General features: G+C 40.2%; 1 protein-coding gene across 6 annotated transcripts in view; it reads left to right on the top strand.

Annotated features, from left to right (window-relative positions):
* Positions 1-26,096, top strand: part of gab1 (GRB2-associated binding protein 1) — a 63,050-nt gene that overhangs the window by 11,165 nt on the left and 25,789 nt on the right. The window contains exon 1 of one of the 6 annotated variants that reach the window (XM_080881158.1): positions 702-846. The exons of 3 other annotated variants lie outside the window; for them this stretch is intronic. The gene's annotated coding sequence lies outside the window, so the exon portion shown is untranslated. Of the gene's footprint in view, positions 1-701; positions 847-8,628; positions 8,783-10,537; positions 10,775-26,096 lie in introns of those variants that run through there. 2 more of the 6 variants (XM_080881156.1, XM_080881157.1) reach the window with 2 other exon arrangements.

Genomic DNA, 26,096 nt, shown 5'->3' with positions numbered 1-26,096 from the left:
ATGGTTTGAGGGTTGCTTTGGAAGGTAGAAGTATGTGTGACTGTATCTGTTCCCATTTAACGCTTCACCTGTTGCACACACATACACAGCTGGCACTCGAGTTATGCAGTGCTGTGTGATCTGACCCTAGCCGCTGTGTCTGCAGCCCCTTAATATAGCCCGCTGCTGTCATGGTACTTTTTTTTTTCTTTGCCCCTCTTCCCTCGCTCTGCGAGCACCAATTTGTGTGCATGTTTGTCCCACTCTTTAGACAGGCTGAGTTAGACATGTGGGTGTTGACAAGTCAGCTTTGAGACTAGATGCGAAATATTCCTACTGACCTGTGTAATTTCCTAACTTACTGTGACTCACAGGCCGCTCTTACAGTGAATCTTATCAACTAATAGTCTCGTTCTTCATTTGGTCTTAAACATCGTATTTAATAAGAAACCAAAACATCAAAAAAAGGGTCTCTTTGGTATTTACTACTGCTGCTGTTTCTTCTACTGTCCATAATTGCGTTAGTTATGATGGTACTACCTAGTATCTTTGCCCTGGCCTCCAGCCAAAGGACGTTGTTAAACCTGTAGTCATGTACACACACACAAACACACCTACACACACACATGCGCGCTGAGAGAGACAGAAAAACTCCTGCTCTTGTAGACGATTCACTCGTAGCCTGATTGGAAGCTGAGAGTCTGGAGGTCCTACCTTTCTTGTTTAGCTGTGTGTAAAGTTTCCTGGGCACACTTCTCTTCCTTTTACTTTTTTTTTTTTAAAACAAACTTGTGGAATACCTTGACGTTTTTGCCTCCACTCTAAAACGATGGCATTTGGATAACCCAGTCACATTTGATATTCAAGGTTGGTGTATAAGATAAGTTGTTTTCCTTTGAATATAAGCAACTAATGCTTGTAAGCGTTTGAGGTGAGCGAAAATGAAAGTGTTTAAATCCATAAAACTTGATTTGGTGTTGCATTTCTATTTTAAACAGTGTATTTGAAGTTTAAGGTAACCTTTTATGTTGAATTTTGAGCTTTTAAGTCCTGTGTGAAACAAGCACAGTTTTAGTTTCTATTAGTTTTAAAGGATGATAAAAACGAAACATCTGTGTTCCTTATTTTGCTGTTTCTGTCAGATTCCCGTTTGCTTGCACTGCATTGTTTATTTTCGGGGGCTGAAAGCTGAATTGTTTGAGCCCGTCTCGTCAGCGGTTAAGAAACGGTATGCTCATGTGAACAGTCTGCTATGCCAAAAGAATGTGTTGAATTCTAACCATGCGGCTTTGACAAGTGCATGTGACTAGAGCAGGGTGATATGGCCAAAAATATTTATCACGATATATATTTGAAAATTTGCGATAACGATATAACTGATGATATAATTGATGCGAGACAAAATACAACTCCACAACATTACTAGCGCAAAAAGACAACCTTCCATTTATTTTCACTTAAACAAGAAGCTGGTTTTTATGTACATTAAAGCTTTATAAAAATGTAACAGTGCAAATGCAAATTCCTTGAATGAATGTGCAGGTAATCAAAAATGATGAATGTAATGGGTAACCATCTTAAAGTGTCAAGGCTGTGGAGTGGCAAAGTGTGCATACTTTTGACTTTCTGCTTATCTGGGAGGAAAAAGTGAAAAACTGAAAGCCAACATGCCAAGGAGATATGGCAGGAATATGATAAACTTGTGTTTTAGGGAGTAATGTGTCCTGAAGTGAGAAGCAGATGTTATCTGTGCTACAGCTTTAGTTCTCATGGCCGAGAATGCTGCCTGCATTCACAAACCACCCTCCCTGTATGAGCAAGGTTATTTCAACACTGAGTCTGGGAATAATTTTCAGCTACCATTCTGATTGGTTATATTTCAGTTGTATTTGGTATCTGTTAGTGACTCAGCAACCATAACCTTTATTAGAGGAACAATTCATCAATTTATTTGGCAATCATGAAAATGATTGGAGGTTATTTTGTCATTTTCAGGCATGATTGTGAAGAACATTTCTGTGGTGTGTCGGCGTGCAGAGTGGGAAAGAAATTAGTTTGAAAAGCTCTGATAATGTTTAAAATAATAACAAAAACCTGGCCTAAAGTGCAATAGATGCACAGTCTGTCTTTCTCATGTCCTGAGCTGTTTTCTTGCTCAGTCGGTAATAGGCATTGATTGCTAACCTGGATTTTGCCCTTTCTACCACAAGCCAATGTTGATGGTCGTTTACCATGGCAGAGAAGCAATAGTATGAATTACAAGAAAGTGAGAAGGATATTAAAGTAATAGTGAAGATGTCTTTTAATGATTTGGTGAATGCATTTCAAATGCGCCTCCATTTTCATTTTGAATTTCACAATGGCATATGTAGGTGATACATGTATCTTGAATTTTTGACTTTGCATTGTTTGTATACAGCCTTTATTTTTTTATTTTACAATTAGTTTATAAAAATGCATTAGGGACAACTATGGGTTTAGCCTTTCCCAATGATACTTCTGCATGTGGACTGGAGGAGTCGGGGATCGATCCACCAACCTTACACTTATCAAATGACCCCACTCTACCACCTGAGCCACAGTTGCCCAGTTGGACTATTTAAGAAAGACTACAATTTTGCATTAAGAACTTTTTTCTTCTCTAAGAAGTAATTAGTATTTCCCCACTGGTTGTGAGTGGTTGCTGGAGATTGAAATAAACTACCAAAACCATGAGTCTCACAGTCCTAGAGACTAGTCAGTGACATCCCCCTGTGTATTCCCCAAATAGCTGGCAAGTGACTGCTTGAGGTTGCTTGCTGTCAATGAGTGCAATTGTTTGAGATTTAGGGCGCTGCACTGAAAACCTCCGTGCAATTACTTTAATCTGCAGCTGATGCTATGATCACCCTGTAGTTTGCGTGGAAGACTGTGGACACTCGACAGCTACTCACTAAACCATCGTCAAACTGTGAATAGTGGGACGCATACTTAAAAAGGAGACCATTTGCTCTCAAAGAAAAAGCTGCATCTTTTGAAAGATGTTGGTTTTAATATTAAGGTACAACTTTTACTTTGAAGGCAAACGTTCTGTTTCCAGTTTGTGTCTCAAGTTTCAGTGTGGCTTAGTGGTTGGTTAGTGACTGTTTGCACACAAGTTGGTGTCTTCCATGCAAACGCACAACCAAAGCAATTGTACGGTGGTGCAGCTAAGGATAAGAACAGGTTCTCTAAAATAACCGGTTCTTAGTTGAATTCCTTGGAATTGTTTGTCTGCTTGCCTGTCTGTCCCGCTTATCAGTTCTTGTACTTGCGCTACAATCAGCTGATTTCAGTTGTTGGAGGAGGAAATTAGTAGGCACGTTTACAGTGTGGATACGGACATAATTTTTATTTGCATTGCACAAAAGGACAAGAGCGTGATGGTAAAGTGCAAACTGCATCCAGGACAGAAATGGCTGCATCGTGCTGGTAACACAACTTCAGCTCTTTGCAAGTACCTGCACAGACAGCATGCTAACGCTAAGCTAGCCACTGAACCTTATCAGGTAACAAGCAGTAAGGCTGAAGCCTCTGTTTCTACCTGTGTTTTTTTGTTGTTGTTGTTGTTGTTGTTGTTTTAAAAAAAAAAAAAAAAACCAAAAAATTGTGTCCAGTTTCACCTAGTGACAGAAAGCAGCCTTGAGTGATCGCCAACTGGTCAGGGAATACACGTTTTTCCCCCAACAACTGGTCGTTACCAGGTGGTCGGCACCCTGTCTCTAGGTTTGTGTGACTGAAGCTTCAGCTCATTCAGCTGGATGAGCTGATGAGCTTATGCAATGTAGAGGCATCTGTCCGTCTGACCACAAGTCACAAAATCACTACTCCTCTTGGAGCATTGGAGATTTTAGTAAAACAAGATTATTTTGTCCTGACTATTAGGGATTGTTTTTACAAGGGCGATTTATTTGTTTATTTGCCCATGAGTACGCTTGCTAATAATGATGGAGCTAATAGAAGCAGTCAACATAAAAAAAAAAATAATAGCACTGTTTTAACAGCAGCCTCTTTTATCTGTGATCAAATGCTCATGCAAGTTAGTTGTGTTTGACTCCTTTGCTCGCACTATAGGTCTGCACAGGCACCACACCGCTTTGGTTACATCCTTAGGTTTACCTCTTTCATCCAGTTTAAAGCCAAAGAAATCCAGAATTGGCGACTCTTTTTTTTTTTTTTTTTTTTTTGGCAATTATTTCATCCATGTTTGGACTCCTTCTGTGTTGTAAACGCGTGAGCCTCCTTCAATTTAATTCTCATTACTTTGTACAATAGAGCCAACCAGTTCTGACTAGAGATGGACCGATCCGATATTACGTATCGGATTGGTCCGATACTGACCTAAATTACTGGATCGGATATCGGAGAAAAATAAAAAATGTAATCCGATCCATTAAATATCACGAAAGCACCTCACAAAACTTGCAACACGCCGTAACTCACCTCAGAACGTTAGCACGTCGGAGCAGTATGCATCACGTGATAGAGCGGCTGTGGCATGCGGGACCTATCGGTGGTCTGGATAGCATGTGGAGCTTCGCTAGCAACCCGGCATTTCATCTCCGACAAAGTTATCCCGAGAGAAGTAAAGCAAGTGTGTAAGTCCATCTCTGAATGTTTGTAAAGCATTCCTGCGTTAAGCTTACCAAACGATATATGGAGCGACTGCCTCTTCTTGCTGCTACTTCAATCATGAAACTGCTTAATGATCAGCTGATCGGCTTTTCTGTCGCGAGTCCGTCTCTCTTGTTTGTTTTTGGCCCACTTTGCACCAGAAAGAGGAAACCAGCGGCTGAACAACAGCAGCACGTTTAAGCTTGATCAGCTGTTGTTAGAATGTATTTAATATTACTTTCTACACCAGGATCTTTTTCTACGTACTGTAGCTGACGCTGGTAACTGTGCAGGGGCGGATCTAGCAAAGTTTAGCCAGGGGGGCCGATAGGGCATTAACAGGGAAAAGGGGACACAAAGACATACTTTTCTTTCTTATTCTCATTTAAAATGTCTAGCTTTTAATAAATAATTATCCAAATCTTACACCCAAAGTTTTAATTTGATGTAAAATGAATAGAAGTCAATTACTGTATTTAGTAACTATTAAGTCTAATATATATACCCTAGTAAGCTATAGTACTTTTTCCTTTGGGAAGGTACCATCTGTGCAGTCTGCAATTTTGTTGAAGAAAGATGTTGAATCTATTTAAGCATCATGAGGTGGAGCGTGAGGGGTGGTTCCCTATTTTTTTATTTTTTTATTTTTGTTGTTGCTGGGAGTTGGAACCCTATTAGTTAGGTTGCTTAATATTTATGCTAAGTACTCTTTAAAATACCAGAATAGGGAGGATGGTGTAGGTTTAAGTTTATTAGATTGATCAGTATTGCTGAACTATGAAATATTTTTTTTGCATACAGGTATAACAGAATAGCTTTAGTGTAGTTGTTGTTTTAAACTTGAGTATGAACTTATACAAAATGCAGCAAGATATTTAAAAAAACAGTTTTGTTGATTAAAACACACTATATCGGATTCATATCGGTATCGGCAGATATCCAAATTTATGATATCGGTATCGGACATAAAAAAGTGGTATCGTGCCATCTCTAGTTCTGACAACTTAATTTTCTTTATGTACTTCACACAATTTAGTAACCTGTGAATGGTGATGATTGTGATGAATCAGATGAACCACTGTGTCATTAAAATTCAAGTTTTACCCCCCCCCCCCCCCCCCAAAAAAAAAAAAAAAATGCTTGAGATCACTGGTCTAAATTAGAATTATCTTTACATGAATAAATATTTTACAACACGGAAAATTTGGAATTTCTGTGAAATCTTAGCTATATTGTGGAAGTGGGAATGTCTCAGGATACTTCATAAGTTAGTCTTACTAATCAGAAACTGTTGACAGCTGTCGGCAAACAGTTGAGATAAATAAATGGAAATAAATGAAAATGGCACTTCAGTCACTTTACTCAGCTGGACATCCTTATATCCGCTCTCAGACACAAGTTTTCCTCGATCTATGACCACGTTCTTGTCAGTCTCATGAATCTTGATCTCGTGGAGTCAGGCCTTGTTGGAGAATCTTCACCATAAGCTGTAAACAGTCATGTTCCCCGAGGATCAAAATATGCAGCATCGTTGTTCTGATTTTTATAGTCCAGTCGGTCAGATTTGTGACCTTGCCAGCTCTGGAGTCAATCTTTTCATGCACTTTTAATTACACTTCGGAGATGTGTTCATAATTGTTAGGATGACTGCATTTTCTATGTGCTGTTTTTTATTCTCCTCGTCCCTGAAGTGAAGGTTGTGGAGCCGGTAATAGGCGGCTATCAGTTCTGCTTATGCATCCAATACACTCCCCTGATTATTCTTCCTTCACATGCGATGTGACCATGATTGTCACTAGTATATCTTAAAGTGTAGCTTACTCTGATTGTACTTTTTAAATACTGTGTAATCTTATAGAGTTGCATTAAACATATGAATTTGTAGGAGGGTCATCCTGTCGCCTCACAGCAAAAAAGTGCGTTTTTGCGTGGAGCTTCCACGTTCTGTCTGTGCTTTGGATTCCCACAGTCCAAAGACATGTTTGTTAGGTTAACTGCTGATTCTAAGTTGTCTCGAGGTGTAGATGTGAATTGGAATGGTTGTCTACCCTTTTGCGTCTAACACAGCCAAGTCTAACACAGGACTAACAGGGTGGATCCTGCCTCTTGTCTGAGTGACAGCTAGGATAGTCTCCTGATAAATTGGGCATCTTTTTGTAACCATCATCAGAAGCAGCAAAAATGTTATAGTTTATGAATAAATCCTCATTGTCCTGCAATTTTTTATATTTTTTCATATAAAAAAAGAGGCAGTCTGTGGTCAGGACTATTGAGGTGAATGGTAAATTGTTTATTAAAGGGTATGGGACACCACTTTGTTTTTAATGGAGACAGCTCTTACAAAGGAGTTAATGCATAATTGCGGTTTAAGTGGTGGCTCAAACTCTGGCTTTCTCGCTACAGCATGCATTAGATGGCCATAAAACCTTGAAATGCACAATTGCATGGATTTTTTTTCCCCCGTTCCACATTACAGAGCAAGATCTTTATATATAGACTATACGTTTTAGGAAGTTAAACCTTTTGTATAAAAGGTTTAATTTGTAGATAAGTGTCCCATAAGTGAGAATAAGTCAGCAAACATGTAAACGCTTAAAAAAAAAAAAAGCCACAATGTTTTGTGTAATAATTTAGTTTGAAAAATTGTTGGCATTGTTGTCTTTGCCGCTTGTAGTGTGTACAAGAAATTCCACACATTCTTTGGTAAAGGCGAACCAGTGTGTGGGAAGCACACAGCCACTGATGCAGCACACAACCTCTCAGGTATGTGTTTACAACATACAAATTTGCTTTCAGCTGAAAGTAAAGTAGTATCATCTGAATGTGACAACAGAGAGCAGAGGTGTGTACCAGTTTCAGGGGACTGGTGAATAAAGGAGGTGTGTCTTTACCTTGGCTGAGAAACAAGCCCGGGCATGCTCATCAGCTCTAAGAACAGGACACCAAACACGTTAATGAAAATAAGAATCAACAAGGTGCGCTTCAGATCTGTGAAAGGCAGCTTAGTGAATTATCTTTTGCAGCAGAGTCATTAACTTGTAACTCTGATCTTTATAACACCGAGCTTTTTAAAAAAAATGTTTTTCCTTCTTCTGTAACCTGGTACCACTTTTTTGAAAGCAACACCACTAGCCACACAGAATTACATATCAGACTCCATTTCCTTATCTCTGCGTTCAGCATCTCAAGCCATTTCCTAGTGGACAGACTCTTCCAAGGGAGCGACTAATTAGATCACGTCTAAGGCAACCTCTCACTGGCCACTAAATCTGATTTGGAATAATTTTCATTGGACTGATTGGATTAGACTGCTACATGGATAAGAACTGGGTTAGATGCACACATGCAGTGGAGTAACCCAGTGTCTGTTACCCAGCTTTTCTTTTTTTATACCATTTTTTAAATAGTAATATAAATATCTTTATTTTTTATAGATATCTTGCCGGGGGTTCATTGGTGTATACTTCATTTGAGGGCAAGCATTATTAACATAACAAATAAGCCTAACATTTACACACATACACCCACACAGGCACTCACAGATGCTTTTTAGTCCTGACTGTGGAGAGGTCATTCATCTCACTGTGCAGTGGGGGTGCAGTGGGATCATCATGAGTCTGCAGCACAACCTGCTGTAGTGTGAAACTGAAGACTTGATGTATAAATATACCAGAATATCCACGATATTAATATATAATATCATTGATGTCTCTCTTTGTACTGCAGGAGTGAATAAAAAAAAAAGAAAAAAAAAGTAGTAGTCATGCTTGGAATGCAAAGTGGGATGGTGCACTTTGTGGCGTGTGGGCACAGCTTGTTGAGTAGTGGCTGATATTTTTGGTTCTACCCACCTATCTTGAGCCAGCCTGTTGTAGGTGTTCTGCAGTGTAGAAATGGTGTGCAGTGGGGGGTTTGCGGTGGGCAGTTGTTGCCAGGGGAGGTGGTGTGTTATTTTCAGTCCATTGTGTCTACTTCCTGTGGGTCAGGGGTTATTGGAGCAGGGTGTTGGAGACTTGACAGAGTGAGAGGAGGGGAGGGAAGTCAGTAGGGTAGGCAGGAAAGTGACCAGACTCACTCGACAACAGTGGCTGGTCAGCGGCTTGGTTACCTTGCTTCTCTTGCACCGTTTTTTCTTTTTTATCTGAGCTAAGCTTGGACTCGTCAGAACCAGGTAAAGATATATTAATTGCTCTTTAGTAACCAGCCAGCTTCTCATTCAGGATTCTGTTTTGTGTCATTGTAGATTTGCTGCTTTGCTTATTTAACAAACAGCGGTAGCTTTGTAACCCTCTGCAGTAGGTCAGAAATAGAGTCAAGTATTTATCAGACATTTAAATTGAAATTTGTACTTGAGGCAAAGTATGCAGGAAATATAGAAGACAGGAAGTGGGTGGAAGTTTTGACGACTCTTAGGTAGCCTAAATCCCACTTTATGGTTGTGTATTTGGACCAAATGATTGTGACTATCACTGATGGCTACACTTGTACACAAAAATGTGTTGTTACAGCACAATTAATCTTTAAATAAACCATATGTAAACAACTGAGTGTAAATGAACAACCTCAAGTGCCTTGTTGAAAAGTTATGAATGAGTATCACAAAAAAGTGCTCCCAAATGAACACAAGGCATTTTCTTTTTTTTGTTTTGTTTATCACAGACAGGGCCAGGTGTTCAAAATGGCCACAATTGTGTTGGAAATTCTTTAAACATAAGCATGAGCTTTGCCTATGCAAAAGGAAATGACCATCATTGACTGCAGCAACTTCCAGCGAGTGCTGTGACAGCTCTTGTGTGAGAAGAAACTGTCTTTAAGAGCAGTATTGAATGCATTAGAGACACTTTAAAGCCACCTGAAATGGCAAGCACCGTTTATTGGGAAGTAAAAATCCATGACCATGGTGCCATACAATTCACCTGCCATGTCTTTAACTCTAAAATGGTTATTAAACACTTATGTTTTTCCTTGTTTGTGCTTTGGTTCTGGCTGCACACAAGGACATTTTGGTTGTTTTGTTTAACAACTAGAGTAATACTATATGTATACTAAATACAATCTCTCACCCACACATTGGTATCAGGTAACACTGGCTGTGCAACGTGAGCAAATCCTTGAATTCTCTTATAAAGTTTTCACAGTGCAGATGTGTTACCGTCTCTGCTTCCTCTACCCGCTGCATAGACGTTAATAGCATTTATAGCACAACGTGCACAGGAATCCCCTCAGTGAGTCATTAGCTTCCAAAGAAGACAGTCATCACTGTCAAATTGCATCATTTGGGCCACGTAGTTTTAATGGAGAAGCCGACACATTACTTGTTGCGGTAACAGGTAAATTTTTAGCCGAGGTTCTAAAGTTAGCACCCGACAAAACAGCCCCCAAACACAGCCACGGTGACAAAAGAAGGCAAAACAGGAAATCTTTTTGCCCGGCTTGTGTGTTGGGAACAGATGACCAGGAAGATAAAAAGCGCTTACAAAGTGGAAACTTCCACAAAGGGATGTTATTTTGCTTTGTGTGTGTTTTTTCTCTCCTTTTTGCTGTTTCACAAAGACTCGTGCTTCCTGGAAAACCTAGCAAGAGGTATTTGGTTTAGGTACGATGAGAAAAAAAAAAGTATATCTATGTATATGTAGTTTCCTACATTATAGGAAACTACTGACACTTCTGTGTTCCTTGAGTCATACTGGGATGTGAGACTGTGTTAATATTTAAACCCGCTCCACTGGAGTTAATGCTTTACCTTGTGAGTACGGTTTAAGTCTGAGCCTGTCTGAAAGTGAGGCCGGGGTGACCCACCATTCTCTCAGCTACTCTTCAGAGCTGCTTATCGGTTCTTCTCCTCCTCGCGCTCTCATCTGTTTCATCTCCCCCACCTTCTCCCTCTCACTTTCTCTCTCTCGGTCTTTCCCTCCTGCTGTCGGAGCACACTCTAATGAATGATATGGGATGATTGCTTGGCTGAGAGTTCCTGTCTCCGCCCTGCGAGGAAGAGTTAGTGCAGAAACGACAGCAAATGCACAGCTGCCTATCCAAGCCAAAGAAGTAACAGGGATACTGTGGTCCTGGGCTGTATGGACACGAGACGAAGGTCACGCAGTTGGTTTAGGGCACATCCTCAACAAAGCTTCAGAGAACAAACTGCCTGCTGTTGCAAACCTGGGTAAGCATTACCGTTTCAATTGTAGATCTTTTTTTTTTTTTCTTCACCCTCGAAGTTCAAGGTCACGCCACACTTTAAAAAAATTACCACCTTTTAGTTGTTTCAGATTGTCCTACTGTGTATTTGAAGTTATGGCTAGGTGGTTGTGGTCTTTGCTTTAAGTTGTAGTAGTTTTTGAGGTAATAGAGTTTGAAGAATCATGGTGTTATCCTACTATTAGGTCACCTGTGAAAGCCCATAAATGAAGAACACCTGTTTGCCCTTCAGATGGTCTTTCATCTTTGTGTGCGCTATTTGCAAAGATAGCAGTATGACTACCGGGGTCTGTGTTCTTTGGACCGCTACCGTAGATTGTTGGGGCTGGGGTCAGATGGCGCCTGGCTGGGTGAGAATTTCACAGCTGCACATGAAAGCAAAGTGACCGAAGGATGGTGGATCGAGGGAGGGAATGACTGATTGTGTTGATGGGGAAGGAAGCGAACTGGCATGTTTTGATCCTGCAGTAGATGTTCCTAATGGGTCAGCGCACTGCTGAAGAGCGCACGTTCTGTTTTTACTGTACACAGCAGATGTCTGTTCACCGGTTTATTTCTGGCAAAGTTGGAATGCACAAGTGGTAGCTCCATCATATATGCCCAGTTGCATAAAACAACTGCCATGTTGCCATGTTTGTTTGGTCTTAACAGCCTCTACCCAGGCTGGCTGTAGCTGCTGCACAAGTTTCTGCACAGATCCCCATTAACTTGATATTTGGTTGTGCAACAATGAGATATTATCATTTGTAATTAAGCATTTTAAAACAGTTTCTTAAGGACATTCTTATATTGAAATATTGGGCTTCAGAATAATTACATGTCTCCAGCCTGTTCTAGTGTGAAATCTCATGTGCTCAACTTATAAAGCTTTATAAATCTCAGAAAGCCATGAAAATTAGTCAACCATTAGTCTTACCATGTGAAATATATAGCATGATAACATCTTTAATAATCTCCATATTGATATTTGAATATTGCAGATCATTCATTCATTGTTGTTTACATTTAGAAAAACTAAAATATACCAGCTATGCAAGACCTGCACAGTTAAAAAAAAAAATAAAAATTAATCTACATTGTTTAATATAGGCCCTGTATCTTTTGACTTTAATAGATATGCTACTTAGATAGGTTATTGTTTTATGTTTCGGGCCTATCCCCACCAAATGAAGAAATAACAGGAAATTTTGAATGGGCTTTGTTGAGTAATGTTGAATTTTTTGGCACGACATTCGTGACTCGGATGACGTTTCTGATTCCCTGCATTTCGGGCAACATTTTCTGATGAGTCCGTGGTATAGGCTCATATTGCAGTAAAAATATCATTGTTGTCTGTACAGAGCTATGTGCAGCCACAGAATGAGCAAGCACAAAATTCATCAATATTACTGCTTTATACCCATCCAGTTTTGTGTCTGCTGTTCGTCATAAAACTTTGCTGAAATATATTAAAAAATGTCTGAAAATGAACACAGGATTTAAAAATAAATAAATAACACAGAGAACTTTAATGCAAGGTTAGTCATTTGCAGTCAATTAAAAGTGAAAATGTCTGTTTTCTTGTGAATTGTTGGTCTTGAACTTTGGCTCTTCTGAAAGAATTGAGACTTGGGATTCTCACTGTTGTGTTTTTTGACCTGTGTGGGAAGATGGGGTAGTTGCATACAAAGGAACGATGTGATGGTTCTTGTTTTCTCTTGGAGAAGAGAGAAATGAAGAGGTTGACTCTGAGATGGGAGCATGGCTATGCTGTGGTAACGGTTCATAATTGAGAAGTTAAGAACCAGTTGGGATTTTTTTTTTTTTTTTGTGGGTGTTTCTAAGATGAACATTTAAAGGTTCAGTGGGACACACACATAAGCTGGTATTGTAGTTACTTCGGTTTGTTTGCCTGGGTGGTCCTATCTTTAGCTCTGTTTTCTATTTCTCTTTGTTAATTTCCTCTCCCGTCTTTGGCCTCTCAGCACTGCAGGTCATTGAATTGTGCATTTCTTATGATATAATTTATTTGGACAATTTAATCTCTCCTGATTGTAATACCTAAAATGACTAGTTAAATACATGATAACTTCAATCACTAGTTAATCATTTTTCCAGTGAAAATGCTAAACACTCTCCAGCGTCTTCCTTTCTGTCATGGCAGCTTGCTTCTTGGAAGTAAATTAAATATCAACCTGTTTCGGGCTGTTGGCTTAACTGAATGCACTTAAATGAAAATATATAAAATATGGTGAGGCTAAAACAACTTTTGTCATTTAAAGAAAAACATAAACTCGACTCTTCTCGTGTATTTTCAGTTCACACCGGATTAAAATTGGGTCAGACTAGCATGCTTTACAACCAGCTTTTACGCTCACAGACATTAGCTCCATATGACTACGGAAGCAGGAGTATCAGCAGCACACGGCTAATTAACATTACATATCCACTTTACCAAAGAGCGATCAGTCCAATCAAATAAAGAAAAACTGGCTAAACAGATGCTCAGATCAATTTTACCAAAAATCTCAGCCGGCTCTCGTCCCTGCTCATCCCATCACAAAATATATTAATTGTTATTATTTTAACAAACTAGTGTTTCTGGTGCAGTCTAATGAGAGTGACAGCTTTTATCCATCTAATGTATTGCTCGCATACATCGCTAATGCACTGTGCCGTTGCACTTCGCGTAACCTGCGTAACTTGGCTGTAACCCTTTGGATCAGTCACAGTTGTTTAACAGGTGACTCTTAATCTGTTAAGCTACTCATGTACACTCTCACTGTTGTTGCACTGCTTAGAGCTATGTCATTTTAAAGCACAAAAACCACAGCTAAGCATGAGCAAACCTCTCTCACCGTCTGATATCTACAGTAAGGTAATGCTTGTAATAACTCTATATTCATTTTCCTACTGTTGCCTAGCTACCAAGGATGCTTTTACTATTTTTTTTAAGTTGCTTTAATTATCATTCATCTTAATATAATTACACGCAGCCTGTTCCACATAGAAAACACATTGGAGTGAGACATCACCCCTTGTTGTCTCTTGACCTCCAGTCACCAACAAGGTATGTTGGCAGCACTGGGAGAAGCATTTGGGGTCTGCCTTCTACTGCGGTAGTGGTTTTGTGAAGGAGGCGAGTACAGAAAGCTATGCACACTGTGGCATCTCTGACCTCTTTTTATTGAGAGTGCAGATGGGAAACCAAATCATAAAGTCTCCACGTGAAAGAAGGGGGGAGGCTCAGATCCAGGGAAGAGGATGCAGTCTTCAGATTCTGCCGCAGAAAAAAAAATGCAAAGACTGCAACGTCCGTAGAATTATGAGTTACGGATAGACATTTAATTAGGAATGGAAATTAAGAAATTAATATTTCACTGCTGTAACCTGGGGGAAGAGCTTTATGTGTGAAATCTATCCCAAAAAACAACATGAATCATTGGAAAACATATTTTCATATATTTATTTAAGCAAGATCCTGGTTAGGAAAAAATGATCCTGAATATCCATCATCACACAGGCGGATAGTCTGGGTAAATGTGCCGTTAAAACTGGCTATAAATCACGTTTTGAAACGTAAAAAAATAATATATATATATATATATAAATAAACATTCAAATACAGCATTATACTTTGACTTTAAGGCACACAGTGTGGTGATTGCAGGTAGATGGAACTCTCCAGCAGCACCGTGTCGAACAACTTTTCAGGAGGAAATCGTGCTTTGTGCGCTGCTCAGAAGAGCTGCAGCTACTACAATATTTTTTTCATAACTGTCACCATCAAGTGTCTTTATTTTTTAATTAAATATTCAAGTAGATCTAAAAGATATCCTTCGAGTGCTCCCTTTTTTCCCAACGGGTTGTGACAATGGGTTGATTGGGCACAGATTTTACACCGGATGCTCTTCCTGACAGCAATCTTTCTATTTATCCCGGTTTGCAATCGGCACTGCGACTGCGCTGCCGTGTGACCACAGAGGCAGGGCTTGTGTGTCCTCCCAGTCTTGGGCTGGGAATCTTCCACATGGACGGTGAACGCGTTAAACAGCGAACCATGGAGTCACTTTACATATTTCTTTCTTAATATTTGTGTATATAATCAAATTTACAATGTTGATATTGACGTCCCTGTTGGATAATTATTGATATTTTGTCCTAATTATCACTTAAAGGGTTTCATGCAGACACTGAACATATGCAGTGTGTTGCAGCTGAATAACGATAAACTGTAAAAGTAAAAATAGTTACACCGAGATTTATTTATTTATTTGAATATCAAGTGGAATACGTTGTGGTACTTCCATATTTCTGTACGCGTAGCGCTTACTGCAGCTCTCCTGGTCCCACCCCCACTGATTTAGAAGTGGCAACTATGAAGGTCTGGGACAACCTGATTACACTGAAAAGGAAGTCGGAGGAGGGAGAGGTTACAAACTGCAGACCCTCACACACACTGCACCACATGATAAAGGCAAAAGGCGCAAACAACAACAAAAACAGCGCCACACATGCTTCACCATCAAGAAATACTGCAGAATACTGCTAAGAAACTTTTGTACTACAGATGTGCAGCTTCCAAGGTAGGGGCACTATTTTTAGCCAGTCATGGACAATCTGTACTTCAAGCTCTGGAATTCTGTATTTTTTAAAATCTTTTTTTTTTCTTCAGTCTTGATGATGATATTTGGGCTAGAAGGTTTGCCATACAGCGTAACTGGAATACCTGAAAATCATCTTTTTCCTTCATATAGCAGTGCTGCAGGAAAATGAGTTTTCATTAGTTCATCAAAGCTTATTTGTAATGCGCATTAACAATCCCTGCTCATTTTATGGATCCATGTATGAAATTGAAGTCATGAAGGAAGAAGAGCTTTCTTCGTGCCTTCTTTTACGCATGCAGTCTGTATAAATTAGAATGAAATACAAAGAAAGAGCTGGTTTTAAAACATTAATTACATCCTTCTTTGGGCTGTCTTTAAAAACAATTTCTCAAGAAGACATTTAGAGAAAATCTCATCATCTGTAATTCACCAAGATCCAACTTGAATGCTGATTTAATCAGAATTTCCGTCCAAACTTAATGTCCTGTCATTCGGCGCTTGTGCTCTGTCAGGTTTAACTGAAATGGCAGCAGATTTTTCATCAATTAAGATTAAATATTAAGACCGAGGCAAAGATGTATTGGTAGATCCTTTGTTAGAAGCTCAACATTAAAGCTAAGAATGTTTTTTTAAAATCTTAGTGAAGCAGCCGTGAGACACAAAGAAAGTCTTCTTTAGAATCCAAACTTTTCCTAATCCTAACTTTTCTACTCTCCACTGTCTCTTTGCTATCTGCTAACAGGTGTCATGTTTGAGTGAAATGAATGTTAAGCAAAAATCTTGATAAAGTTGGCAATGCTACTTATTTGATGGCTGAAAAGAATTAAAGAGGCGCCTTTGCGTGTCAGTAATATTAGAAGAAAACACCTATGTACTAGCTCTTTCTGCTCTTTGTGTAGGAAATTGTCTTTTTTTGTATGGTTTTTATGCTTATGGAGGACTCGCTGTTGCACTGGCCATCTGCTGTGCCAGCTGTTCACTTTGGGTCATTGCATTAGATTGGTCTAACAATACTCCAGCTTGCATGACCATGATTCACCAGCGTAATCACCAGTGTTTACCTGGAAGTCCGACACTGGTCATAACGTTAGCTGGCTATTAGCAACCGCTCACTGACCGTGGACCTCGGTCTTGCACAGCTTTCCAGGAGGTCCCCTCTCTTTCCAGCAGGCGGAGGGGCAGATGACGTTGGCTGAACGGCCTCACTTAGCCAAAGGCCATGCACTCTTACTGGTACGTTAGCTGCCCTCTGCAGTGCTCAGGGATGTAAAAATAGCTGTTTAGCAAGAATCTCAGTCATGTCTCACCAACAAAGACTGATTTATACAAGTTGCAGCACCAAGCATAGAGAAGCTTTTGTCCCTCCCCTCCTACTCCTTTTGCAGACCTCGTCACCAAGGCCGTGAGTGCCAAAATCTCTGACGCTCTTGACACTCTTCTCTTAAAACAGCCTTTGTTCAGCAAAGTATAAAGGACGTGATAGCGAGACTCAGGGAAGCAGTGTGGTCTCTAAAAATTTGCGCATTTGTTTACCGCATTTCAGTAAGATCGCAGTGTCATGGAAATGTTTTGTAGTAGTTTGTTTGCCTTTCTGCGTCAGCGATCGCAATTTCATAATAATCAAGCATTTAACCCAAATAGCTGAAAATGTCACAGGGACTCTGTGAAATTCGCTCCTTCAGTTCCCCCCCCCCCCCCCCAAACTCGATTTGAAAATTGATAACTATTAAAATAAAACTGGCCAGCATTTGGCAGCACAGAGGAAACAGTGTTACTGTTTTGGGGTTGCTGTAGTGTGACCTTTCTCTGACTCCACTTAATCACAAGAATTTCCATATTAGTTATGCATATCAACAGTGGAAGAAATACTCGTTCAGATACGCGACATGCTTAAGTGTTTACACAGGAGCGGCTTTAATTGTTTGGGTTGAAGCTAGAATTTGATTAGATCGACATATCCTCTTTTACAGCACTAAGGATTGAATTTCATGTATAATTTTCCTCATGAACACCAAGTAAGATTAGAGCATCTAATACATCTAATTTTTTTTTCCTCACCTCCCTCCAGGCACCCTTAGAATGAGACAACTCTGAAAAGTACACAAATCAATACAGACACACTGGTTACTGCAGTACATTTAATTTCCTGCTGTGGAAAGATTTATCGTGTGAGTGTGAGGCTAATACAAGGATTTTTATTTTTTTTTATATTATATGAAATAACCAATAAGAGATGTGTTTTCTATGTGGTCATAAAAATTGAGTCTGGTGGTGATTTTTGGCAGATAAAAGAGAATCATTTACTTTTTTTTTGTTTGTTTTGTTTTGTTTTTTCTTCATATTATCACCAAAATCTTGACCTTCTCTCTTTCTCCCTCAGCTTCACCTCGTGCGTATCCCGTGCCCCGTCTCTCCTTCAGCTCTAAACCTCACACTGTGGTTTTTTTCTTCTTCTTCTTTTTCTGAACAAACAGAGAAGCTGTCTTAGACGAGATGAGTCAGTGCAGCTGGGGTGCAGGTCATTTACCCGCAGCCCACTCAGATGGGACAGATGGCTCAGCCAGTCGCATGCTGCTTGGTGTTAACTGTGCACCCAGAGCTAAGCTAAAGCTAACGCTTAGTGCAAAGGGTTCAGCTAATCACAGATCTATAGGTAGAAGTGAAAAATGCACAGGTGATGACTCAATAGCTCAAGACGGGAGTTCGGTATAACGATAGAAACTACGTTTACTTGTTTACTTGACTGTAGGTTAGTGAGGTACTGAGTTTTCTTTTTACAGCAAAGGTCATGTGTGAAATCCTGACACAGCACGGCTCAGCTATGGTTACATGTTTGAGGCTGAGGCTTAAAATTGACAGAGGGCCAAAAAAAAAGACCAGGATATAGCTGAATACAAATGTGGCACGGTTTGTGCACAGAACAACCAGGAAGCTGACTTTCAGATTGCATGTGCCACTTTTTTTTTCTTGTTTATTTTACCGTGTCCCTTGTTCTCCAATGTGGTTTGGATCATGACGATGACAAAACAGCCTCACGCCAGGACTGAAAGGTTCAGCTTTGCATTGTGATATTAAGGTTAAAGGATATTTCTGGTGTTTCCTGTAAATGTCGCCGTTGTGACTCTGTGAGTCTTTACTTGACATTCTCTGCCTGTGATTCAGAGATTGGGGGGGGGGGGGGGGGATCAAGAATTTATGCAAAACACATGATTTTTAACATCACCTTTTTTCCCCGCCACTTGTCTATTGAGTCTGACCTAAAGTAAACACAGTAAGTAGCCACCCTGGAAGACACTTTACTGCGAACTGTGTTAGAGATTAAATTTAAAGGCAGCGTCTTATAATAACTGTTCTTAGGATGACATATTAATGCTTACTAACATTTGTGCTGTTTTTCAGCACAGCACATTTCCTGAATTCTCACAGTCATAATTTATTTAAAACTAGAGTATTCTCCAGCAGCCCCCCTTTTCCTTCAAAACAGGAAAGTGAATGGGATTTGTTTGCATGCTGTCTGTGCAGATGTTTTGATTGTGTGCAAATGCAGCACTTTTTCTTTTTTTTCTTCTTTTGACTAGTTGGCAGTTGAACTTTAATATTACTAGTTGGAGAGCTGCTAATGCTCTGACCCAAAGTTTCTGATGTTTGGGGTCGACGTCTTTCAATTTGTAGTTTTAGGAGTTTGTTTAATTCACAGCAAGTTAATGAAATGTTAACTGCTCTTTCCCTGTGTTCTGTCTTTGGCTGTTTCGCTGAGTCTTTGCAACACTGTTTTATTTATTTATTTATTTATTTTAATAAATCAGCAGTTTGAGGCTTAGGTACGTTATGAGTCATTTGGACTGAAACTTGTCTTTGGTCTGTTGCTTGACTTTAGTAATGTTACCAATCCTGAGGATTAACATTACCTTTACTTGGATTGCTTTTTGCGCTGGTACTTTCAGTTTCTGGTATTTTATTTGTCTTTTGACACCACATATATTCAAGTTTATTTTTCTGCTGGCAATCCAGATTTACATGCCCTCAGGTTCACAACTTTGGAACCATTAAGTTCACCAGCAGTAGTAGTAGTAAGGTATGTTTTGGTCTTTTTTCCTCTGATTTGAGCGTTTGGCTGCTCTCACTAAAGTAGTGGTAATAAAAGCACTGCTTATTTGTTTCAGTCAGAGGGTGCAGCCCTTCAGCATAGTGTTGTAATCAGTTATTGTAAGTGTCCTTTTGGCCTCCTGACAATTGACTTTGGTACACTGCATTTAATATGCATAGTCACGACTTGTGCTTGCATTACCACTGATCGGCACACATTAAACACTGACAAACTCTCCCTGAAGCAGAAATAACTCTTCACATGTTGTCCAACAGATTTATTAGTGAGACGGCACACCTTACTGTGTCCTGAACAAACGACGTTATGTAACATCCCGACTGCCCATGTGCAACTGTAGATTCACATAGGCCTTCCTCTCTGTCATTTACCATTAGGCATATGGAGGAGTTTAAGTATGCAGCTTAACAGCCTGTGATGAGAGTACATTTGCATTAGCAATTAGGGCACTTAAAGGCCTTTAAAGCTACATTAAGCTATCTAAACCATGAAGCGCAATTAGCCTTTTAAGCGTAGTAAAGCTGGAGTTGCTGGAGCTTGAGTGTTGTTGGCAGGGTGCTTCACTAGCAGCCAGTTTCACAAATTCAGAGTAATAAATTACATCAAATTCTTGTACTCTGAGTACTATTTCAGCATTTAGTCAAGTTTGGCAGCAGCAGCATGGAAAAGCACATAGCTCAGAAGTGTGTATTTATTTAAATCATACTGCATTTGGGAGCTTAGTCTTTAATCAACACACTGTGGTATCATTTTGGTTCAGTCATTTCTTCCTCTGTTATGGACTTTAGCATAACTTGGTAACTAGCAATACTTTCCCCAACTAGCTTATTTCATGTGTTGGCATAGAAGTAAGATACTGAAATGTTACACAAGCAAATGCCAACAAGCTGAAACAGGGGGTAGTGTCAGTATTGATACCAATCAATGCCTAAAAGGCATAGTTTGTCTAATTGGCTTCCAGTGCAGTGGGAATGTTTCCAGACTCCTTCAAGTTGTTTCACTTTCCACATCAACAAGCTCAAACTGCCTGTGTTGGGTTAACATACTACAAAATAAAAGACTGACATTTCTGAAAAAACAAAAACAGATGAATAAAGCAAAAGCTACAGTTTGTCGTAGGCTGCAGCCTCCACCATCAGAGGTCTGCAGGTGCAGGCTGGTTTCATATATGCTCTCAAAAGACCAGCATGGAGATACAGGTTGAGAGGAGGAGTCCTGGTCCCTCCACAGACCCATCTAACGAATTCCGATTATAGCTTCCTCTAGGTAAATCACGTAGCTCTCTTTCTGTCATCTTGAGATTACGTGTTTAGGTAGGCGCTGCACAATAAATAAAATCTAGGGTAGGCCTACCCTCTGTTGTGATTGATGCTAGAAGATACAGCTAATTTGCCTTTCACCATTTCTCTCTTTGTGGAATTAAATAGGACTGTAACATTTGCAGATTTCCCCCCACTTTATGCTCTTTCCCCACTTCTCTCCCCCACCCTTGCCTCCGTCATTCTCAGTGATGTTGGGTCATGAGGGCTCTGACGGCAGCGTGACTCCACTCAGTTGGCATCTCTTTTCAAACTTCCCACCCTCCCTTCCTGTGTCACCATCTTAGTGAGCCCCTCAATGCCCCCTCTGTCTGCTCCTAGTAGGCTCCAGGCCCTGGGTGGGCAAATAGAGGGTCTCTTCCTGTGTCCCATCCCATCCTATCAGAAGGCTTACTTGGAGAAAACGGGTTGAGGGATGAACCACGGCTGGCAGGCACAGCTGCCATACCAAGGGAGCCCTCCCCATCCGGATCCAGCATCGTCCCATGCTGTCCCATTCCCAGCCCTGGAGCCACGAACACTAGACTTCTACAAGCTGAAGCGGGCTCTGTGGGTGAACTTCACAGTTCAGACTAGGACAGTGATTTAGAGAATGCTGGAATAGACATGCGTAGACCATGTAGTCATTAGGCACTGCAAGCAGTCTTAGATCAACTTGGATTTAGCCATGAATTGAACACAGCAGCAGCTACAATGGACTATACAAACCACAAAGCAGGACTAAAGACCCCATCATAGTCTTCATCAGCATCCACAGGAGGTGGGTAATAGTGGGCAGCAATCAATTGGCCTTGCACTCTTGTGTTGTTGTGCTTGTGTTGACCATTTTGTCTGTGTACTGTACATGCACTAACGACAAGGATGTGCAGAATTTTTATATATTTTGTTTTCTTTTTCATCTCATATTTTATTGGAGGTAACATAACCCATCCTTTCTCAATTACTTTGGGGCTTAAAAGACTTTTAATTTATCAAAAAAAGGCCCAGTTAAATCTCTGCATCACCAAAAGTTAAAAAACAAACAAAAACTGCACCATGCATTTGAAAGGATGAAAGGCAAGATGATTACTTGTAGCATTGTTCTATTCAATTTATATAAAGGTAAATCCAAAGGAAACTCACGGCTAGTGCCTGACTACACTGTCGCTCCCCATGCACTTTTAAAAAAGGAACACTTTTTAACACACTTAAATCTTAAATCGTTTCAGTCTGGTAGGAGGTAAATGAGAAATGTGATTACGGACCACTGCATGGTTTTTAACTTCTTTGTTGCAGTTCCTGCCAATATATTCCACAGTTCGTTGCACTGATTTGATTTCTACTTCTTTCATGTTGTCTTGTGTGCATAAACATGATTATGCATCCATGCCAGTGACATGAGGTGCGATTTAGGAGCTGTGTGAGGAGCTGGCCGTCAGGGATGCTAAGACCCTGGGTGGTGTTTTCATTTGTGTGTTATTAACTATGTAGGTGTTAATTTTTATTCATATGCCTAGGGCTGGCTGGGCAATGCAGATCTTTGGTTAAAAAAAAAACAGTGCGAGTGTGTATAATTGTGCATAAGAAAAACTGTGTGAAATCCCACAGATGGAGGAGAGATGCTCTAGCTACCACACAGCTTGTCCTCCTAGAACCACTTCAGTCTGTGACCATGCTAATGTGGCAGTGCAGAAACACTGCGCACGGATTCATGGCAACACTGACTACTGCTTTTAACTGTGGCTGGCCCATAACACAGTATTGCATGTAGGTTTAAAACTGGCTTTTGTGTTTGCATCTGTTGTTACACTGTAAATACATAGTTTGAAATTATTATATTTTAACAATCTGTCCCAGGACTGAATCATCAATATTTTAACTGATATAATAACTCATTATTACATTTTCAGTACTTTTATTCTCTGGACAGGTGCTTTAACATATGTATTATCATTTATTATAATGAATGACTTCAAGTGTGTTTTTCAAACAGAAGGCACATTTTTGTTAATCAACAACATCTCATGCTGTTGTTGTGTATTCAGTTTGAGTCGTCATTGTGCAGGAATTGCAGATGTTGTCTGCTTGTGTGACATATTTGTCTCTTGTTATTATTATAATTTTTTTTTCATGACGTAAATGATCAGTCCTGTGTATATCTTCACCGGGAGGAGGCCCCAGGGCAGACCCAGGACACGCTGGAGAAATGATATCTCTCGGCTGGCCTGGGAACGCCCTGGTGTTCCCCTGGACAAGCTGGAGGAGGTGGCTGGGGAGAGGGAGGTCTGGGCTTCTCTGCTTAGGCTGCTGCCCCCACAACCCGGTCCTGAATACACGGAAGAAGATGGATGGATGGATGGATGGTGTATATTTTTAAAAAGAACTTTGCTCTGTGGCTGTGAAGCAGTTTTGTGGAGCAGGTTTCACTTGCCCGTGTCTTGAGTGTATACGACTTACTCAGTTGTCAACACTCTCTCCCTGGGCGGGCCTGGCCTCGCTGTAACCCAAGCTCTTGGTCCTTCTGTTCCCTGCAGGGTAACCTGACCCAGGATCGCTTTGTCATATGGAAGAGAGAGAGAGGTTCCTTCTCCACACCCACCATCTCGGTCAAACCAGCACGGGCACATGAGCCTTGTGTTTTTTGTTTGTGTTTTTTTTTTTTTTTTTTCCCTTTCTTTTTTTTCACCACCCAAGCTTTTGTACTTTGATATTTGAAATGTGATATTTAAGTGGGCCTACCTCAAAGGATGTAGGTTTAATAGGTTTAAGCCTCAGTTCGGATTGTGTGGGTGTGTTTGTGATTATATAATGCAGGCCTTTTGAACTAGAGTGTGTGAAACATGGGCTGCATGCATGAGTGCACTATGCAAGTGTGTGATGTGAATGTTCTTTGTTAAACGTTTCAGTCTGATTCTTGTATATCTGTGTGCTTGTAATTGAAAATCCAAGAGCTCTGCAGGTCTGCTTGTTTGCTCATCCTGTTGGTGGAGGGAAAGGTCTGATGCTCTTCATGCCGTCTCAGTGTGGCGCTTGGCCCACTAACAAAGGACACCCTGTGGATGAAAAAACAAGGCCAGAGCATTGTTAATAGGGTCAAAATCTTATTCCAAAATAGCAACAACAAAGCTTTAGTTTGCATTCCTCACACTCTGCTGGTATGCTTCCTTATCTGTTTGATCTCAGTGGTGGTTGTTTGTCTACTAGATCTCGTGTGCCATTTTAAACTCACATGTCAAATATCGCTCAGAGGTTCTGTTGGGTTGGCCGTTTCCATTTGGTGTTGCAAGACATTTGATAAATCTTTGAAAAAAGAAAAGAAAATCCCTTTTTCCTTGGCCCCTGGCTTTAGCAGTAAAAGGAAGTGAAATATTTTTGGACAAATCCTCTGTCCTCTACAAAATCGCCTTTTCTGTCTTGGGCAATTCTCACTAATAATTTCACAGAGAGCTTATTTTGAGCTCTAAAACAAACATTCATTTCAGCTGCCATGACTCAACAAAAGCAAGAGAGCATGACTTCTTTGACTCAGCATTTATGTGTGTCTGTGTGTTTATTGAATGTTGAATGCAGTGACAAAGCAATCCTTCCTTTGGCTTTGTACACCCAAGTGGGCCCCTGACTCTTAGGCTACGTTCACACTGCAAGCAAAAGCGCATCAAATCTGACTTTTTTAAACTTTGCGACCCATATCCGATCATGGTGTGACAGTACGAACAGCACAAATTCGATATTTTCACATCTGACCTGGGTCACTTTTGTATGTGGTACTGAATCTGATACATATCTGATGTTTTAGAAAGCGACTGCTGTTTGAATGGTCATGTCGCATTAAATCCATCTTTTACGTCACTGAGACAAGAAAGTTATCAGCGCCAGAGAAGCGCTCGAGAAGACATCGCGAAAGCTTCCTGGCGATCCAGTAAAACTGTTGGGAAGACAACGTTGGAGAAACGTGAACATTTTATTTGTACTGTATAATCTGCAGATTCTGACAGAAATCTGCAACTATCCTTTGAAGCACCGCTCCTCTCTAAAACAGCAATAAGGATAATTATTAGGCCATTTGTAAATAACAAAATAACTTTATACCTTAAAGCAAAATTGGGAAACGTTAAGTCAGAAACAAGTCTTTATATTAAGGGCCATCAGTCAAACCATACTGTCTGGTCTGGATCTAAGCTGAGCGCGTTGTGTGTGACGTCTTCTTTTGCGCATGCGGGCCGCTTTGAGGGTTCACACTAGAACGCGTTTGCTGTCACATTTTATTTGTAGTGTGAACATGTGAACAAGTTCAGAATCTGCAGTAAGAAGAAATATAAAGAAGTAAAACACAAAAGTTTAAAAAAATGGACGGCCCTGCTCCTGCAGCTCTCACCTGTTTGCACTGAAAGGATTCAGCCTCAGATGAGAGCCTTTAACCCGTGTTCTGATTATTATTATGGAACTTTTTTTGTCCAGTTACCCCAAATACTGTTGCTTATCCACCTGAACTTACTATTGGCTTTTCCCATAAGGTGCTCTCATGCATCTAAACCTGTTGTCTTGTTGTCTTGACAAGGGATCCTCTGATACTGGTATCTGATACTGATCCAAACATAGTTTTAAAATAATAAGCTGAAATCCTAATTTGCTAATTCCTCATGTTTGATGTAAACTGCTTACTCACTTAAAAGTAAAATGTAAATAAATAAAATATTTTTATTTTACTTTTTTTTTTCTCTTCACAAACACAAGTTACGTGTGGAGCTGCCAAAGAGCCGGAGTGAAATATTATTTAACTGAGTTTAGGACAACATGCTAAGTTACTAAAATAAAAGCTTCGTAACAAACCAACATGTTGGGAGTGAAAGTGGGCGAGAGAGAAAGAAAGCATAGTCGTATTCTGATCTTTTCAGTCATGCCGCTTCACTTTGACGATACTTTGAAAATGTTTTTAATTAACTGCAAACCTACAAATAAGAGCTGTCGGTGTACCAGGTGTGGAATACCTCCTAACTGCTGCTGCTATGCTTACCTTAGGTAATCTGATCCAGGCTTTTGGGGTCAGTTTCGGAGCAACACCCTGTATCCGTCCTAGTCTTAGTGATTCTGGTGTGAATGAGCACCCTTGGAGTTTGAATGCATGCTGTCATACTAAAGCACGGGTTAAACTTCCTGTGCCTGATAATGCTGTACTTTGCTCCACTTGGGTATGAATGGCACTGAGTTTTGTCATCGATGAGTGAACGTGAGGCTCCGAGTGGACAGGCGCACACACACAAACAGAGAAAGTCCAGGATGAATGACCCAATCAAAATG

This window comes from Rhamphochromis sp. 'chilingali' (assembly GCF_963969265.1).
Source record: "Rhamphochromis sp. 'chilingali' genome assembly, chromosome: 4".
NCBI lineage: Eukaryota > Metazoa > Chordata > Actinopteri > Cichliformes > Cichlidae > Rhamphochromis > Rhamphochromis sp. 'chilingali'.
Note: the sequence above shows the minus strand (reverse complement) of the source record. Positions and strands in the feature narration are given on the sequence as shown.